The 19,353-nt window shown below is 42.8% G+C and overlaps 1 protein-coding gene and 2 long non-coding RNA genes across 3 annotated transcripts in view; 2 read left to right on the plus strand and 1 right to left on the minus strand.

The window, feature by feature from the left end:
* LOC118947093 overlaps positions 1-1,102 on the plus strand; it is a 1,769-nt gene extending 667 nt beyond the window's left edge. The window contains exon 3 of the long non-coding RNA XR_005041747.1: positions 605-1,102. This is a non-coding gene — a long non-coding RNA (uncharacterized LOC118947093). The remainder of the gene's footprint in view (positions 1-604) is intronic.
* The window catches only part of LOC110516932 (E3 ubiquitin/ISG15 ligase TRIM25-like), a 538,607-nt gene that overhangs the window by 384,785 nt on the left and 134,469 nt on the right, over positions 1-19,353 (minus strand). The gene's annotated exons all lie outside the window — the stretch shown is intronic.
* On the plus strand, positions 15,425-18,361 carry LOC118947095. Its single transcript, XR_005041752.1, has 3 exons — positions 15,425-15,705; positions 16,366-16,465; positions 17,955-18,361. It is a non-coding gene; the product is annotated as an uncharacterized LOC118947095 (long non-coding RNA).

The raw sequence follows: 19,353 nt of genomic DNA on the forward strand, positions 1-19,353 counted from the left end.
CTATACAGAACAAGTCCAACCATATCCTTGTCATCCAGAAAGATTCACCAACCAGTACCATGTTCTGTGTAGAGAGGGTCTGTCTGGACGCTGTTACTGGGAGGTGGAGTGGAGTGGTAATGTTGTTACAGCAGTCTCATATAAAGACATCAGCAGAAAAGGGACAGATAGTGGATTTGGACACAATAACAAGTCATGGAATTTAGAGTACTATAGAGGTGGTTATTGGTTCAGACACAATAATGTTGTGACTAAAGTATCAGGCCCTCAGTCCTCCAGAGTAGGAGTGTACCTGGATCACAAGGCAGGTACTCTGTCCTTCTACAGTGTCTCTGACACAATGACCCTCCTCCACAGAGTCCAGACCACATTCACTCAGCCCCTCTATCCTGGGTTTGGGATTGGATATTTTCCATTTTTCTATGGTACTGTGGAGCTGGTTAAACTGTAAACTGATTTATTATTAATTAAAATTCAATACAATGTTTTAATCTTGTACATTTCCATGAATCATGATGTCTGGTGTTAATGTATATTGGTTGTCATTCAGAAACATTGATATGTTTTCTCAGTTGGTTTTCTGTCTCTATGTAATTCTCCTCAGTATCATTGATCAGCGTGTTGGCTCGGTCCTAATTGATGTGTTCTCTGTCACCTGGAGCTGCATGGAAAATGGTCCAGGAACTAAAGGACAATTCAGGACTAGTCAGCCCACTACAAGCTGGTATCACTTACTTTCTACTAAACTATATGGTCTGGTTTCCCAGACACAGATGAATCCTAGTCCTGGACTAAACAGTATGTTCAATGTAGATGTCCAGGAAACCGGCCCTAAATGTGTCATCTTTCATCCTCCCATACTGCTCAGTCCAGCAACATTAAACCTGTCCAGCAGGTGGTGCTGTTGACCAAACAATAAAACCAGCAGATATCTTGACTTGCCACTCAGTATATCAGTAATGTTCAGAATAGTACTTTAATATCATTGGAGATTGATGGTCTTTTTAATCCACTATCCAGAGTCAGGAACAGATGAAGTTAGGTCTGCTACTGTTCAGTGATTAAATATGATTTATGGTGATGGGAAATAATAAAAAACACTCAACTTCATCTAGTAATAGTTTTCCTTTGTTATTTATTCCAAGGTGTGTCTTTAACTTGTAAATGTATTGTGTGGAGGTGAGCTAGTGGTGTGGCTGATAGAATAGAATGAAAAGGGAGGATGGGAGGAAGAGGGGAGGAGTGAAGGGCTGTTCAAGAAACCAGATGAGGAAGATGTTCAGGGGAATTACTGTCTCTGTTCCAAATGGTTCCCTATTCCCTATGTAGTGCACTATGGTGCTTCTGACCAGATCTAAAGTAGTGTTCTACGTAGGGAATAGGGTGCAGATTTATTACAATATCATGCTTTAGTGTTTGGCACAACAATATATTAGATCTCCACCCCCGAATTCCTGTCTGTCATCCCCCGGTTCGGTTAAGACTTCCTCTCATTGAATTGGGCCTCATTCTAAATGGTCACTTTGTATTGATAGTCCATACTGGTCTTTACTATGGTTCTACATACAGTACCTGTATTGATAGTCCATACTTGTCTTTACTATGGTTCTACATACAGTATCTGTATTGATAGTCCATACTGGTCTTTACTATGGTTCTACATACAGTACCTGTATTGATAGTCCATACTGGTCTTTACTATGGTTCTACATACAGTATCTGTATTGATATTCCATAATGTTCTTTACTATGGTTCTACATACAGTACCTGTATTTATATTCCATACTGGTCTTTACTATGGTTCTACATACAGTACCTGTATTGATAGTCCATACTGGTCTTTACTATGGTTCTACGGACCTGAAAGAGACTGCAGTGTACTCCAGTCTCCAGCAGGGGGCAGTAAAACCATATGGACCTGAAAGGGACTGCAGTGTGCTCCAGTCTCCAGCAGGGGGCAGTAAAACCATATGGACCTGAAAGGGACTGCAGTGTGCTCCAGTCTACAGCAGGGGGCAGTAAAACCCTATGGACCTGAACGGGACTGCAGTGTGCTCCAGTCTCCAACAGGGGACAGTAAAACCCTATGGACCTGAAAGGGGCTGCAGTGTTCTCCAGTCTCCAGCAGGGGGCAGTAAAACCCTATGGACCTGAAAGGAACTGCAGTGTGCTCCAGTCTCCAGCAGGGGGCAGTAAAACCCTGTGGACCTGAATGGGACTGCAGTGTGCTCCAGTCTCCAGCAGGGGGCAGTAAATCCCTATGGACAGAGGGGCGGCAGCAGCTCGGGACAGAGGGGCGGCAGCAGCTCGGGACAGAGGGGCGGCAGCAGCTCGGGACAGAGGAGGGGCAGCTGCTCGGGACAGAGGGGCAGCTGCTTGGGCGGCCCCTGGCTGACTGGCGGCACTGGCGGCCCCTGGCTGACTGGCGGCACTGGCGGCCCCTGGCTGACTGGCGGCACTGGCGGCCCCTGGCTGACTGGCGGCACTGGCGGCCCCTGGCTGACTGGCGGCACTGGCTGACTGGCGGCACTGGCGGCCCCTTGCTGACTGGCGGCACTGGCGGCTCCTGGCAGATGGGCGGCACTGGCGGCTCCTGGCAGACGGGCGGCACTGGCGGCTCCTGGCAGACGGGCGGCACTGGCGGCGCTGGGCAGACGGGCGGCACTGGCGGCGCTGGGCGGCACTGGGCAGACGGGCGGCACTGGCGGCGCTGGGCAGACGGGCGGCACAGGCGGCGCTGGGCAGACGGGCGGCACAGGCGGCGCTGGGCAGACGGGCGGCACAGGCGGCGCTGGAGAGGAGGAAGGCTCTGGAAGCGCCGGACTGAGTAGCTCTCGTAGCGCCGAACAGGCGGGAGACTCCGGCAGCGCTGGAGAGGAGGAAGCCCCTGTAAGGATGGGCCGGAGAGACAGCCTGGTACGGGGGGCTGCCACCGGAGGGCTGGTGCGTGGAGGTGGTGACGGATAGACCGGGCCGTGCAGGCGCACTGGAGCTCTTGAGCACCGAGCCTGCCCAACCTTACCCGGTTGAATGGTCCCGGTCGCCCTGCCAGTGCGGCGAGGTGGAATAGCCCGCACTGGGCTATGCAGGCGAACCGGGGACACCGTGCGCAAGGCTGGTGCCATGTAAGCCGGCCCAAGGAGACGCACTGGAGACCAGATGCATAGAGCCGGCTTCATGGCACTTGGCTCGATACCCACTCTAGCCCGGCCGATACACCGGAGCTGGAATGTACCGCACCGGGCTGTGCACCCGCACTGGGGACACCGTGCGCTCCACAGCATAACACGGTGCCTGCCCGGTCTCTCTAGCCCCCCGGTAACCACAGGAAGTTGGCTCAGGTCTCCTACCTGGCGTAGCCATACTCCCTGTGAGCCCCCCTCCAATAAATGTTTGGGGCTGACTCTCGGGCTTCCATCCGCTCTGCCGTGCTAGTTCCTCATAATGCCGCCTCTCTGCTTTTGCTGCCTCCAGCTCGGCCTTGGGGCGGCAATATTCTCTTGGCTCTGCCCAGGGTCCTTTTCCGTCTAGAATCTCCTCCCAAGTCCATCTCTCCAAATAGTGCAGCCTCTCCCACTGCTGCTGCTGCTGCTCCTGCTGCTGCTTTTTCCATTGCCCATTACCACGCCGCTTGGTCCTGTTGTGGTGGGTGATTCTGTAATGACGTTCGTCTGTAGGAGGAGAAGCGGACCAAAAAGCAGTGTGGTGGTTACTCATGTTCTTTAATTAGTGGAAAACTGAACGATACATGAAATAACTTAAATCTACAAAACAACAAACGGAACGTGAAAACCTATACAGCCTATCCTGTGACAACAAACACAGAGACAGGAACAATCACCCACAAACACACAGTGAAACCCAGGCTACCTAAGTATGATTCTCAATCAGAGACAACTAATGACACCTGCCTCTGATTGAGAACCATACTAGGCCGAAAACATAGAAATGCCCCAAAACATAGAAAAACAAACATAGACTGCCCACCCAACTCACGCCCTGACCATACTAAATAAATACAAAACAACGGAAAATCAAGGTCAGAACGTGACAGATATGGTAAGAGTCAATGTGCAGGGGTTTAGGTTCGTTAGGTTAGTTTAACATGATAAATTATGGTAAGAGTCAATGTGCAGGGGTTTAGGTTAGTTTAACATGATAAAATATGGTAGGAGTCAATGTGCAGGGGTTTAGGTTAGTTAGGTTAGATTAACATGATAAAATAACAGATATGGTAAGAGTCAATGTGCAGGGGTTTAGGTTCGTTAGGTTAGTTTAACATGATAAAATAACAGATATGGTAGGAGTCAATGTGCAGGGGTTTAGGTTCGTTAGGTTAGTTTAACATGATAAAATATGGTAGGAGTCAATGTGCAGGGGTTTAGGTTTGTTAGGTTAGTTTGCACATGTAGGTAGGGGGGGAAGTGACTTTGCATAGGTAATACACAGTTTGTAGCAGCAGTGTACAAAACACTGCAAACAGCAAACTTAATGATGGTGTTGGAGTCGTGCCTGGCCACGCAGTTGTGGGTGAACAGGGAGTACAGGAGGGGACTGAGCACGCACCCCTTAGGCTGCAGATTCTTTCAAACAATTAATCATAAGATTTACAACAATGGAGTAGTTAACCGATCCGAATCCTTTTCTAGAAACTACTTCCTCTCCTCTATATGACAGTTAGTGTGTAGAAACAGAGTATAGAAACTACTTCCTCTCCTCTATATGACAGTTAGTGTGTAGAAACAGAGTATAGAAACTACTTCCTCTCCTCTATATGACAGTTAGTGTGTAGAAACAGAGTATAGAAACGACTTCCTCTCCTCTATATGACAGTTAGTGTGTAGAAACAGAGTATAGAAACTACTTCCTCTCCTCTATATGACAGTTAGTGTGTAGAAACAGAGTATAGAAACTACTTCCTCTCCTCTATATGACAGTTAGCAGATGTGTAGAAACAGAGTATAGAAACTACTTCCTCTCCTCTATATGACAGTTAGTGTGTAGAAACAGAGTATAGAAACTACTTCCTCTCCTCTATATGACAGTTAGTGTGTAGAAACAGAGTATAGAAACTACTTCCTCTCCTCTATATGACAGTTAGTGTGTAGAAACAGAGTATAGAAACTACTTCCTCTCCTCTATATGACAGTTAGTGTGTAGAAACAGAGTATAGAAACTACTTCCTCTCCTCTATATGACAGTTAGTGTGTAGAAACAGAGTATAGAAACGACTTCCTCTCCTCTATATGACAGTTAGTGTGTAGAAACAGAGTATAGAAACTACTTCCTCTCCTCTATATGACAGTTAGTGTGTAGAAACAGAGTATAGAAACTACTTCCTCTCCTCTATATGACAGTTAGTGTGTAGAAACAGAGTATAGAAACTACTTCCTCTCCTCTATATGACAGTTAGCAGATGTGTAGAAACAGAGTATAGAAAAGCTTGTCTGTTCAGATTGCTGACGTTGACGAAGGCTCACACTCTTCTCTGTTTATTCCTGCCCGTTTCTATAGAGATGAATTCCTTCAGATAGAACTGAAAACGGGATGTGTCACACGGTCGTAACCCAAACGGCTCTTAGCTGTGCGGCCTTGTGACTAAGTCACACAAAGACACGCCTGAATCAGTGAAGAAATACAAGCACATAACAAGACAATTCTCTAAGGTTAATTCAACATATCAGGTCTAATCTAAATATAATTTTTTCCACCATTGCAGCCCATCAGGAAGTCCATGATCCAGTTGCAGAGGGAGGTGTTTAGTCCCAGGCTCCTTAGCTTAGTGAGGAGCTTTGTGAGCACTATGGTGTTGAACGCTGAGCTGTAATCAATGAACAGCATTCAGCATTCTCATGTAACTGATCCTGTTGTCCAGGTGGGAAAGGGCAGTGTAGAGTGCCATTGGGATTGCGTCATCTGTGGATCTGTTGGGGCAGTATGTGAATTGGAGAGGGTCTAGGGTTTCCAGGATGATGCTGTTGATGTCTGATTTGATTTCAATAGGGGCACCTATATACCACACCTATGTGTGCAGTCCTTTGAGTGTTCACAATGTTTTTAAAAATTAAAGACAGCGGTAGGAAAAGTACCCAATTGTCATACTTATGTAAAAGTAAAGATACCTTATAAGACAATGACTCAAGTAAAAGTGAAAGTCACCCAGTAAAATACTATTTGAGTAAAAGTCTAAAAGTAAAAGTATTTGTTTTTAAATATACTTAGGTATCATAAGTAAATGTAATTGGTAACATATTAATAATTTCAAATGTCTTATAATCCATTGGAGAATAAAGAAGTGAGAGCATAGATCTCAGAGATATCCTATTGGCTAATGTAGCAGTAAGCCCTTAAGGATCAGACCCTTTTTTCAATTTTCGGCCTAAAATAACAAACCCAAATTTAACTTCTTGTAGCTCAGGACCTGAAGCAAGGATATGTATATTATTGATACCATTTGAAAAGAAACAATTTAAAGTTTGTGGAAATTAATGTAGGAAAATATAACACATTAGATCTGGTAAAATATCATACAAAGAAAAAAAATATTTGACATGCAAGAGAAAGGCCATAATGTACTATTCCAGTATAGGCGCAATTTAGATGTGGCCACTTGATGGCATCAGTGTATGTGCAACATTTTACACTGATCCAATGAACCATTGCATTTCTGTTCAAAATGTTGTATCAAGACAAATGTGCCAAATTGGTTTAATAATACATTTTCAAGTTCATAACTGTGCACTCTCCTCAAACAATGGCATGGTATTCTTTCACTGTAATAGCTGCTGTAAATTGGACAGTGCAGTTCAGTTATATTAACAAGAAATTAAGCTTTCAGGCCATATCAGACATGTCTATGTCCTGGGAAATGTTCTTGTTACTTACAACCTCATGCTAATCTCATTAGCCTACGTTAGCTCAATAGTCCCATGGGGAGGGGGGCGGTCCTGTAGAGGATAACTTCCATCTTCAACTGTGTTAAGGGAATTTTTTATCAATGATGACTAATTATGTACACATTTCAATCAGGACTGACTAGTCCAAATGCTATTATGTACTGTACATATATGAATTTTCTCTCTTGCTCCCATTCCCAATTATATATAATATAGTCAGGAGTTTAGTAACAATGACGGTCTGTTACTTTGCACAAATGAATTAACTATCTCCAGATGGCAGGGATGGACTATCTCCAGACTGTCTAGAATGCTGATTTACAAGGACTGACCTTGGCTTCAGGCGAGGAGGGAAGGCTCGAGAACTATAGGGCCTCTCTACCGGTGTCATGAAGAGATAGAACATTTAGAAAACGCTGACGTCATTTTCAGTTTATAACCTGTGGAAAAATGTGTATGTACCAGTACTCTCTTGAATTAAACGCTGTTACCTGACTTTTAAGACCGGGGCTCTGTCTATTCTTATAAAATATAGGGACTTACAAGCCCTTCAAATGCATTGACAGAGTAATTAATTCTGATTGGGAAATAATACCGAGGAATTTAGAATTCCTTTAAGTAGTACAAAACAGTAGAAAATATCCTGATGAAAATTCTGGTTCTTTCAATCATATTTAATTTGAATGATTAGGATCCTTTATCCGATACCAATGGTGATATCTACTCTTACTGGGGTCTTTACAATGTGTACTGGACAAAAACAAACGCAACAGGCAACAATTTCAAAGGTTTTACTGAGTTGCAGTTCATATAAGGAAATCAGTCAATTGAAAATAAACTCATTAAGGCCCAAATCTCTAGATTTCACATGACTGGACAGAGGTGCCCAGTGGGGAGCCAGACAGAAATACTCCTCGGATTTTCTATCCCGTTTGCATTGATGTCAGTGATAATAGAGTGCTCAGTACCAGGCAGTTTGGTAGGCTACTAATGACCATCAGCAGCATCAGACCATGGAGAAGCCTAGTTACATGTGGAGTTTAACTGCAGTCATGACTCGTGATGGTGTGGTGGTAATATGGTCACCATAACAGCCCTGATTGTGGAGTAAATACATTGTTATTGATCGTTTTCTCCACAGCCATTAAACTCACAGCCATTAAACCCACAGCCATTAAACTCACAGCCATTAAACTCACAGCCATTAAACCCACAGCCATTAAACTCACAGCCATTAAACTCACAGCCATTAAACTCACAGCCATTAAACTCACAGCCATTAAACTCACAGCCATTAAACCCACAGCCATTAAACCCACAGCCATTAAACCCACAGCCATTAAACCCACAGCCATTAAACCCACAGCCATTAAACCCACAGCCATTAAACTCACAGCCATTAAACTCACAGCCATTAAACTCACAGCCATTAAACCCACAGCCATTAAACCCACAGCCATTAAACCCACAGCCATTAAACCCACAGCCATTAAACCCACAGCCATTAAACCCACAGCCATTAAACTCACAGCCATTAAACCCACAGCCATTAAACTCACAGCCATTAAACTCACAGCCATTACGTGTTTTAACCTTTATTTAACTAGGCAGGTCAGTTAAGAACAAATTCTTATTTACGATGACGGCCAGATGTGATACAGCCTGGATTCAAACCAGGGACTGTAGTGACACCTCTTGCACTGAGATGCAGTGCCTTAGACCCCTGCGCCACTCGGGAGCAGCGATCTAAGGCTGAGCAGTTGAGGCATTGGAAAACCTCCCTGGTCTTTGTGGTTGAATCTGTGTTTGAATTCCACTGAGGGACCTTGCAGATACACTATATATACAGCAGTATGTGGACACCCCTTACAGATACACTATATATACAGCAGTATGTGGACACCCCTTACAGATACACTATATATACAGCAGTATGTGGACACCCCTTACAGATACACTATATATACAGCAGTATGTGGACACCCCTTACAGATACACTATATATACAACAGTATGTGGACACCCCTTACAGATACACTATATATACAACAGTATGTGGACACCCCTTCAATTGAGTGGATTTGACTATTTCAGCCACACCCGTTGCTGACGTGTATAACACCGAGCACCTAGTCATGCAATCTCCAAACACTGGCAGTACAACGGCCTTACTGAAGAGCACAGTGACTTTCAACGTGGTGCTGTCATAGGATGCCACCTTTCCAACATGTCAGTTCGTAAAATGTCTGCCCAGCTAGAACTTGTAATGGGTGTCGTCAGAAGGATGAGACCGAGGCGCAGCGTTCTTTGAGTTCCACATCATTTATTAACGAAGTGAAACTTTAGAAAAAACAAGAAAGAAAACAACGACCGAACAGCTTCGTTGTGACGAAGAAGACGAAGAAGACGAAGAAGACGAAGTCTGACCAGCTTTGTTGTGAAAACTACCTGCACACAAACAAAGAACCAGATCCCACACAGAAGGAAGGAAAAGGGCTGCCTAAGTATGATCCCCAATCAGAGACAACAATAGACAGCTCCCTCTGATTGGGAACCACATTCGGCCAGAAACTAAGAAATAAAAAACCTGGAAATAAATAACATAGAATGCCCACCCAAATCACACCCTGATCAAACCAAATAGAGACATAAAAAGGCTCTCTAAGGTCAGGGCGTGACAGCACTGCCCCGGTCAACTGTAAGTGCTGTTATTGTGAAGAGGAAATGTCTAGGAGCAACAAAGGCTCAGCCGTTAAGTGGTATGCCACATAAGCTCACAGCGAGTCTGTCCTCGGTTTGCAACACTCGCTACCGAGTTCCAAACTGTCTCTGGAAGCAGCGTCAGCACAAGAACTGTTTGTCGGGAGCTTCTTGAAATGGGCTTCAATGGCTGAGCAGCCGCACACAAGCTATGAGCAATGCCAAGAGTCGGCTGGAGTGGTGTAAAGCTCGCCGCCATTGGACTCTGGAGCAGTGGAAACGGGTTCTCTGGAGTGATGAACCACGTACAATCTGGTTTTGGAGGATGCCAGGAGAACACTACCTGCCCCAATACATAGCGCAAACTGTAAAGTTTGGTGGAGGAGGAATATTGTTCTGGGGCTGTTTTTTTCATGGTTCGGGCCCCTTAGTTCTAGTGAAGGGTCATCTTAATGCTACAGTATACACATCAAATCAAATCAAATTTTCTTAGTCACTTGCATTGAATACAATACCTTACAGTGAAATGCTGACTTACTAGCCCCTAACCAATAATGCATTTAAAAAAATACGGATAAGTATAAGAAATAAAAGTAACAAGTAATTAAAGGGCAACAGTAAAATAACAATAGTGAGACTATATACAGGGTATTACGGTACAGAGTCAATGTGGAGGCTATATACAGGGTATTACGGTACAGAGTCAATGTGGAGGCTATATATAGGGTATTACGGTACAGAGTCAATGTGGAGGCTATATACAGGGTATTACGGTACAGAGTCAATGTGGAGGCTATATACAGAGTATTACGGTACAGGGGGGTACCGGTACAGAGTCAATGTGAGACTATAGACAGAGGATACCGGTACAGGGGGGTACCGGTACAGAGTCAATGTGAGACTATATACAGAGGATACCGGTACAGGGGGGTACCGGTACAGAGTCAATGTGAGGCTATATACAGAGGATACCGGTACAGGGGGGTACCGGTACAGAGTCAATGTGAGACTATATACAGAGGATACCGGTACAGGGGGGTACCGGTACAGGGGGGTACCGGTACAGAGTCAATGTGAGACTATATACAGAGGATACCGGTACAGGGGGGTACCGGTACAGAGTCAATGTGAGACTATATACAGAGGATACCGGTACAGGGGGGTACCGGTACAGAGTCAATGTGAGACTTTATACAGAGGATACCGGTACAGGGGGGTACCGGTACAGAGTCAATGTGGAGGCTATATACAGAGGATACCGGTACAGGGGGGTACCGGTACAGAGTCAATGTGAGACTATATACAGAGGATACCGGTACAGGGGGGTACCGGTACAGAGTCAATGTGAGACTATATACAGAGGATACCGGTACAGGGGGGTACCGGTACAGAGTCAATGTGAGACTATATACAGGGGGGTACCGGTACAGAGTCAATGTGAGACTATATACAGAGGATACCGGTACAGGGGGGTACCGGTACAGAGTCAATGTGAGACTATATACAGAGGATACCGGTACAGGGGGGTACCGGTAAAGAGTCAATGTGAGACTATATACAGGGGGGTACCGGTACAGGGGGGTACCGGTACAGAGTCAATGTGAGACTATATACAGAGGATACCGGTACAGGGGGGTACCGGTACAGAGTCAATGTGGAGGCTATATACAGAGGATACCGGTACAGGGGGGTACCGGTACAGAGTCAATGTGAGACTATATACAGAGGATACCGGTACAGGGGGGTACCGGTACAGAGTCAATGTGAGACTATATACAGAGGATACCGGTACAGGGGGGTACCGGTACAGAGTCAATGTGAGACTATATACAGGGGGGTACCGGTACAGAGTCAATGTGAGACTATATACAGAGGATACCGGTACAGGGGGGTACCGGTACAGAGTCAATGTGAGACTATATACAGAGGATACCGGTACAGGGGGGTACCGGTACAGAGTCAATGTGAGACTATATACAGGGGGGTACCGGTACAGGGGGGTACCGGTACAGAGTCAATGTGAGACTATATACAGAGGATACCGGTACAGGGGGGTACCGGTACAGAGTCAATGTGCGGGGGCACCGGTTAGTTGATTTAGTATGTACTGTACATGTAGGTAGAGTTATTAATGTGACTATGCAATATAGACAACAGAGAGTAGCAGCGGTGTAAAAGAGGGGGAGAGGGGGGCAATGGAAATAGTCTGGGTAGCCATTTGATGTTCAGGATTCTTATGGCTTGGAGGTAGAAGCTGTTTAGAAGCCTCTTGGACCTAGACTTGGCGCTCCGGTACCGCTTTCTGTGCGGTAGCAGAGAGAACAGTCTATGACTAGGGTGGCTGGAGTCTTTGAACATTTTTAGGGCCTTCCTCTGACACCGCCTGGTATAGAGGTCCTGGATGGCAGGAAGCTTGGCCCCAGTTATGTACTGGGACGTTCGCACTACCCTCTGTAGTGCCTTTGCGGTCGGAGGCCGAGCAGTTGCCGTACCAGGCAGAGATGAAACCATACTCTCGATGGTGCAGCTGTATAACTTTTTGAGGATCTGAGGACCCATGCCAAATCCTTTCAGTGTCCTGAGGGGGAATAGGTTTTGTCGTGCCCTCTTCACGACTGTCTTGGTGTGCTTGGACCATGTTAGTTTGTTGGTGATGTGGAAGCCAAGGAACTTGAAGCTCGCAACCTGCTCCACTGCAAACCCCATCGATGAGAATAAGGGGCGTGCTCGGCCTCTTTTTCCTGTAGTCCACAATCATCTCCTTTGTCTTGATTTCAATGACATTCTAGATAATTCTTCCAACTAAATTGCTTCCAACTTTGTGACAACAGTTTGAGAAAGGCCCTTTTCCTGTTTCAGCATGACAATTCCCCGTGCACAAAGCCAGGTCCATTCAGAAATGTTTTGTTGAGATCGGTGTGGAAGAACTTGACTGTCCTACACAGAGCCCTGACCTCAACCACATTGAACACCTATGGAATGCCGACTGCAAGCCAGGCCTAAAAAAATATTTCAATTTAATCAATTAAAAATTCAGGCTGTAAAACAACTAAATGTGGAAAAGGTCAAGAGGTGTGCATCGTTTCTGAAGGGTACTTTATGCAAAAATGTAGCCTCGGAAATAGCATAAAGATGCAATGCTCATTTCCTGTCACTGTTCCTGTCACGCCCTGGCCACAGAGAGGCTTTTATTCTCTATTTTGGTTAGGCCAGTGTGTGACTAGGGTGGGCATTTTATGTTCCTTTTTCTATGTTTTTGTATTTCTCCGTTTTTTGGTTCTCAATCAGGGACAGCTGTCTATCGTTGGGTTTTGTGGGTAGTAAATTTCTGTTCAGTGTGTGTTGCACCTGACGGAGCTGTTTTCTCTTTGTTGTTTTGCCTTTTAGTGTTTCGATTAAACATGACGAACACTACGCTGCGCTTTGGTCCTGAAGATTACAATTGTGTTATTTTAATGCCTGATCTATTATGTGAAGTATATTGTGATTTTAGAAATAAAGTTTGCTCTATCAGGAGACTGAACAGGCAGGAAGAAACACGCATCCACACACCACCCCCACATCCTGTTTGATCACCTGATCAAGCTGATAAAAACCCCAAACCCAAAGTGAACCATCGAGTGAGTATTTGTAACATTTGCGGAGGTGGAGTAAAACATGGGGGTAAGATTAACTAATTGATTAACTAATTGATTAACTAATTGATTAACTAATTGATTAACTAATTTTGAGCATTTTTTAAAATAAAATTTAACTGAGGAGGTAACGTTTATATTCTAATTATAGTAGTAATTAGAATATAGGTTATCAAAATATCATAAACACTGTTTTCTGCAGTCTTTCTAGAAATGGTGCTGTTAAAGATATTGCTTGTGTTTGTCGTCTTATGACTGCATGGGAAGATTGAAAAATCATGTCACTCACTTCCTCTTCATGTTTAATGTAGAAACAAAGTTAAATCAATTTCAGGTAAATTAATTGGGCCTCTTGTTTTTATTGAATATTAACGATATGAGATGCTTGTTCTTGACGTGTTATTCTTTATGCAGATGACTCTACACGTCTGGTGTCTCACAAAAGTAAAACTATGTTGGAGAGAAATACTTAGCACAGAGCTGACTAACATTAGCAAATGGCTTGGAGATAATAAGCTATCTCTGCACTGAGGCAATTATTTTTGGATCCCAAACATAAATTGTGTAGGTCGTCTGAAATCAGAGTGGAGTTAGGGGGTGAGGTGCTGACTACTAAAACCTCTGTTAGCTACTTGGGATGTATCCTTGATGGAATCTTGGGAGGTGTGAGGTGTGAGAGAAGGTTAATGCCAGGACTAAGTTTTTGGTTAGAAAGTCCAAGCTACTTGATAAGGACTCCATGAAAGCTACTGCCCTCATTCAATGCCGTTTTGACTATGCTAGTACGTCCTGGTTTGTGGGCTTATCTAAATTTAAAATCAAATCCAATTTTATTTGTCACATACACATGGTTAGCAGATGTTAATGCGAGTGTAGCAAAATGCTTGTGATTCTAGACCATGCAGTTATATCTAACAATGAAGGGGAAGCTCTCTTGTCCACAATGGAAATAAGTCCCAGACTTTCTGTGTTATCCTCCATGATCTAATAATGGAAATAAGTCCAAGACTTTGTGTGTTATCCTCCATGATCTAATAATGGAAATAAGTCCCAGACTTTGTGTGTTATCCTCCATGATCTAATAATGGAAATAAGTCCCAGACTGTATTGTGTGTTATCCTCCATGATCTAATAATGGAAATAAGTCCCAGACTGTATTGTGTGTTATCCTCCATGATCTAATAATGGAATTAAGTCCCAGACTTTGTGTATTATCCTCCATGATCTAATAATGGAAATAAGTCCCAGACTGTATTGTGTGTTACCCTCAATGATTTTATTAATGTGCATGTATGGCTTTTTCAAGTTTTATGTGTGCTTGTTTTTTAAAATGGTCAAATTAGTAAACTAAACGAACTAAACTAAACTAATTCTGGTCTTTTTATTCATTTTTTTCAGGACAATGAAGATGAAAAGGAACATTTTGGCTTTAAAGTAAATGTTGAGGAAAACGGCAATAAAAAATGTATCAATATGATTATGAAGTACGGTTTACAAAATAAACAAATAACAATTAATATTGCTAAAATAAATTTTTCCAAGGTTTTTTCGAAAGTTAATTGTAAACGCAAATTAGACTTTATTGGTGCTTTTAATGAAAATACTGTATTTAAAAAAAATTTTCTCCTGAAACAAGATAACAAAATTGAAGAAAGTAACTATGTGATTTACATCAATAGTTTGTATGATTATGTAAACGTAATCATCTATTTCTGGGAAAATCAGGAAAAAATAAATTTAACAGACCCCATTTATATAATTTCAGGGCGTTATATTTCTTTAATGGATAAGACTGACTTCTATATTAAAACTGAGCTCAGAATTAATGATAAAGATATTGAGCTTGCTATTAAGGAAGGCAAACTTAACGTATCTGATATTGTAATTAAAGGAAAACATTTAAATCATGTCCCATATAGTACATTAGATACTGAGGTATCGAATAACCTAGATTTCGGTATTGCTCTCACTGATATAATCTTTGGAAATCAGGAAAAGCTTATTTGGATAACTAATCATTTTGACATCACTGCTTTAGTTGCGGTTTCATTTTCAGAGGTAATCAGAAATCCTGTGATGGTATTTATTAACCTAATTGCATTGACGATGGATTCCTTACATGTTTGGAATGACTTCCACCGGCACCTGCCACCTCTAGCTGGGGGAACGTGGAGTACTGTCCCAAATTTATGAAACGACTAAACCTTTTTTTTTCAAAAACAGTTTCTGAAACATTTTCTGAAATGATTTGAACATGGATTTTCTTTGATAAATTTAATTCATTTGAAAAAGTTGTCCTTCATGGAAAGGGCGGGTGGTGGAGGGTCCAAATAAATAAAACATATATCTATATAAAATCTAATAAAAACCTACAAAAACATAAAATGTAATAAAATATCAACAAATTCATCTTCATTATCCCCCACGTTGCTCCACCTCCTTGTGGGAGGAGCCAGGCGGAGCCACGGATCAGGTAAGTTCAGATTCTTCTCCAGTGATGTCAACGTGATATTATCTCTGTTACACTGAACACATATCCTACATCTAGAGGAAGTTGATTTACAAACAGCAGAATGTTCTGTAGGTGTTCTGATTGGGGTGATTGTGTGTTCCAGCTTCCAGATCTAGAGGAAGTTGATTTACAAACAGCAGAATGTTCTGTAGGTGTTCTGATTGGGGTGATTGTGTGTTCCAGCTTCCAGATCTAGAGGAAGTTGATTTACAAACAGCAGAATGTTCTGTAGGTGTTCTGATTGGGGTGATTGTGTGTTCCAGCTTCCAGATCTAGAGGAAGTTGATTTACAAACAGCAGAATGTTCTGTAGGTGTTCTGATTGGGGTGATTGTGTGTTCCACCTTCCACTGCCAACAAGGATCACAACTTCTTAACCCATTACATTGGTGTCAACCATACTTTTATTCAGTCTAATCCAGAGAACCCAGTTATACCTGTTGTAAATTATGTTTTTTATTAACAAACTGCCTGAAGTTTCCAGACATATATTTTAGAGTTTATTGACAAACTGTGTCTGAAGTTTCCAGACATATATTTTAGAGTTTATTAACAGTTGGTAATAAATCAGTATTTCTGATGTTTTTCTTGTTTTGTTTGTTCATCCTGTTTTGACCTCCAGACTCCTCCATCTCATCCCACCAACTCTGTCAGTCCACCAGGCCACACCAGTAACAGCCATATCTTCACGTCACAAAGCTTCAGTACCATCTGAATGCGTTGTAAGTCTTGTACAGCACTTGGTATTCATCACTGTTGAGATAATGTTACAGCTGATGACATTTCCAACCTAACCAACCAACCAGCAAAATTAAGGCAGTTATACATTTTAAAACATTACTATACATTCACAACAGATTTCACAACATATAAAGTGTGTCCTCAGGCCTCTACCCTACTACCACATATCTATGTGTGTATGTTATCATGTGTTTGTATGTGTGTCTGTGCCTACGTTTGTGTTACTTCACAGTCCCCAGTGTTCCATAAGGTGAATTTGTATATGTTTTTTTTAAAAATCTGATTCTAACTGCTGCATCAGTTACCTGATGTGGAATAGAGTTCCATGTAGTCATGGCTCTATGTAGTACTGTGGAATAGAGTTCCATGTAGTCATGGCTCTATGTAGTACTGTGGAATAGAGTTCCATGTAGTCATGGCTCTATGTAGTACTGTGCACCTCCCATAGTCTGTTCTGGACTTGGGGACTGTGAAGAGACCTCTGGTGGCATGTCTTGTGGGGTATGTATGGGTGTCTGAGCTGTGTGTTAGTAGTTTAAACATACCTCTGGTGGCTTGTCTTGTGGGGTATGTATGTGTGTCTGAGCTGTGTGTTAGTAGTTTAGACAGACCTCTGGTGGCTTGTCTTATGGGGTATGTATGGGTGTCTGAGCTGTGTGCCAGTAGTTTAAACAGACAGCTTGGTACCTTCAACATGTCAATGCTTCTCACAGATACAAGTAGTGATGAACTCAATCTCTCTTCCACTTTGAGCCAGGAGAGATTGACATACATATCATTGATGTTATCTCTCTGTGTACATCCAAGGGCCAGCCATGCTGCCCTGTTCTGAGACAATTGTAATTCTCCTAAGACCCTCTTAATGGCACCTGAACACACTACTGAACAGTAGTCCAAGTGTGACAAAACTAGGGCCTGTAGGACCTGCCTTGTTGATAGTGCTGTTAAGAAGGTAGAAACTAGGGCCTGTAGGACCTGCCTTGTTGATAGTGTTGTTAAGAAGGTAGAAACTAGGGCCTGTAGGACCTGCCTTGTTGATAGTGTTGTTAAGAAGGTAGAAACTAGGGCCTGTAGGACCTGCCTTGTTAAGAAGGTAGAAACTAGGGCCTGTAGGACCTGCCTTGTTGATAGTGTTGTTAAGAAGGTAGAAACTAGGGCCTGTAGGACCTGCCTTGTTGATAGTGTTGTTAAGAAGGTAGAGCAGCACTTTATTATAGACAAGACTTCTCCCCATCTTAGCTACTGTTGTATCAATACGTTTAGACCATGACAGTTTACAATCCATCAACTTCAAGCAGTTTAGTCTCCTCAACTTGCTCAATTTCCACATTATTCATTACAAGATGTAGTTGAGGTTTAGGGTTTAGTGAATGATTTGTCCCAAATACAATGCTGTTAGTTTTAGAAATATTTAGGACTAACTTATTCCTTGCCACCAACTCTGAAACTAACTGCAGCTCTTTCGTTCAGGAAGCACCATCCAGCCTCCTGTTGCAACCTCATTGTGAAACAGCATTGACCCGTGATCACCACCAACCAGAGCTCCACAGCAGTTGCCTTGGACACCCAGTGAAACAGCACTGACCCGTGATCACCACCAACCAGGGATCCACAGTGGTAGCCTTGGACACCCAGGCTTCACTCAAGATCAACAAAAGGACATTTGGAAGGATCCCATTGAGCAAAGTAAACAACGATATGTTTTTTAATGTCTTTTGCTCGTAGGGATGACTTCCCGAGAGAGCACACCAGGCAGCATGGAGCACTTTGATGTGATTGGCTGTTCAGCAGGAAGTTTCATCTGGCTACACAGACGGGATGATGAATCTGACAGAGAATGTTTTTTTTAAATAAATATTATAAAAAGATGGAAAGTACAGAATGACTCGATTGATCAATTAATAACACAACAGTTTTTTAAAATACAAGGAATAATGTGATTAGTCAAGGTACAGAGTTCCTCTGTCCAGTGTCTGTGTTCTTTTGCCCATCTGAATCTTTTATGGGCCAGTCTGAGATATGGCTTTTTCGGTGTAACTCTGCCTGGACGGCCAATTTGACATTTTGAAGTGACCCCAAACGTTTGAACGGTAGTGTCCACTACCAGTCAAAAGGTTTGGACACACCTACTCATTCAATTAAAAAAAATAAACAACTATTTTCTACACTGTAGAATAATAGTGGAGACATCAAAACTATGAAATAACACATATGGAATCATGTCGTAACCAAACAAGTGTTAATCAAATCAAAATATGTTTTATATTATAGATTCTTCAAGGTAGCCACCCTTTTTCCTTGATCTATTAGATGCTATAGACTATGTTCAGTTTAGTATAGGAGCTTAGTATAGGAGTTTAGTATAGGAGTTTAGTATAGGAGTTCAGTATAGGAGCTTAGTATAGGAGTTTAGTATAGGAGTTTAGTATAGGAGCTTAGTATAGGAGTTTAGTATAGGAGCTTAGTATAGGAGTTTAGTATAGGAGTTTAGTATAGGAGTTTAGTATAGGAGCTTAGTATAGGAGCTTAGTATAGGAGTTTAGTATAGGAGTTTAGCATAGGAGTTTATTATAGGAGTTTATTATAGGAGCTTAGTATAGGAGTTTAGTATAGGAGTTTAGTATAGGAGTTTAGTATAGGAGTTTAGTATAGGAGCTTAGTATAGGAGTTTAATATTGGAGTTTAATATTGGAGTTTAGCATAGGAGTTTCGAGATGGTAACGAGCAAATAAGGCATATTGCTGTGCACATATGGAGGAGTGAGGAGTGAAACTATAGCTTAACCACTTCCCCTCTTCAGGGTTGGTTCCTCCCTTCCGCGTTCTCTCCCCGCAGCTGGTCTAGGTATGTGGTTAAACTGTGGTCAAGT

The sequence above is a fragment of the Oncorhynchus mykiss genome, unplaced genomic scaffold (assembly GCF_013265735.2).
Source record: "Oncorhynchus mykiss isolate Arlee unplaced genomic scaffold, USDA_OmykA_1.1 un_scaffold_121, whole genome shotgun sequence".
Taxonomy (NCBI): Eukaryota; Metazoa; Chordata; class Actinopteri; order Salmoniformes; family Salmonidae; genus Oncorhynchus; species Oncorhynchus mykiss.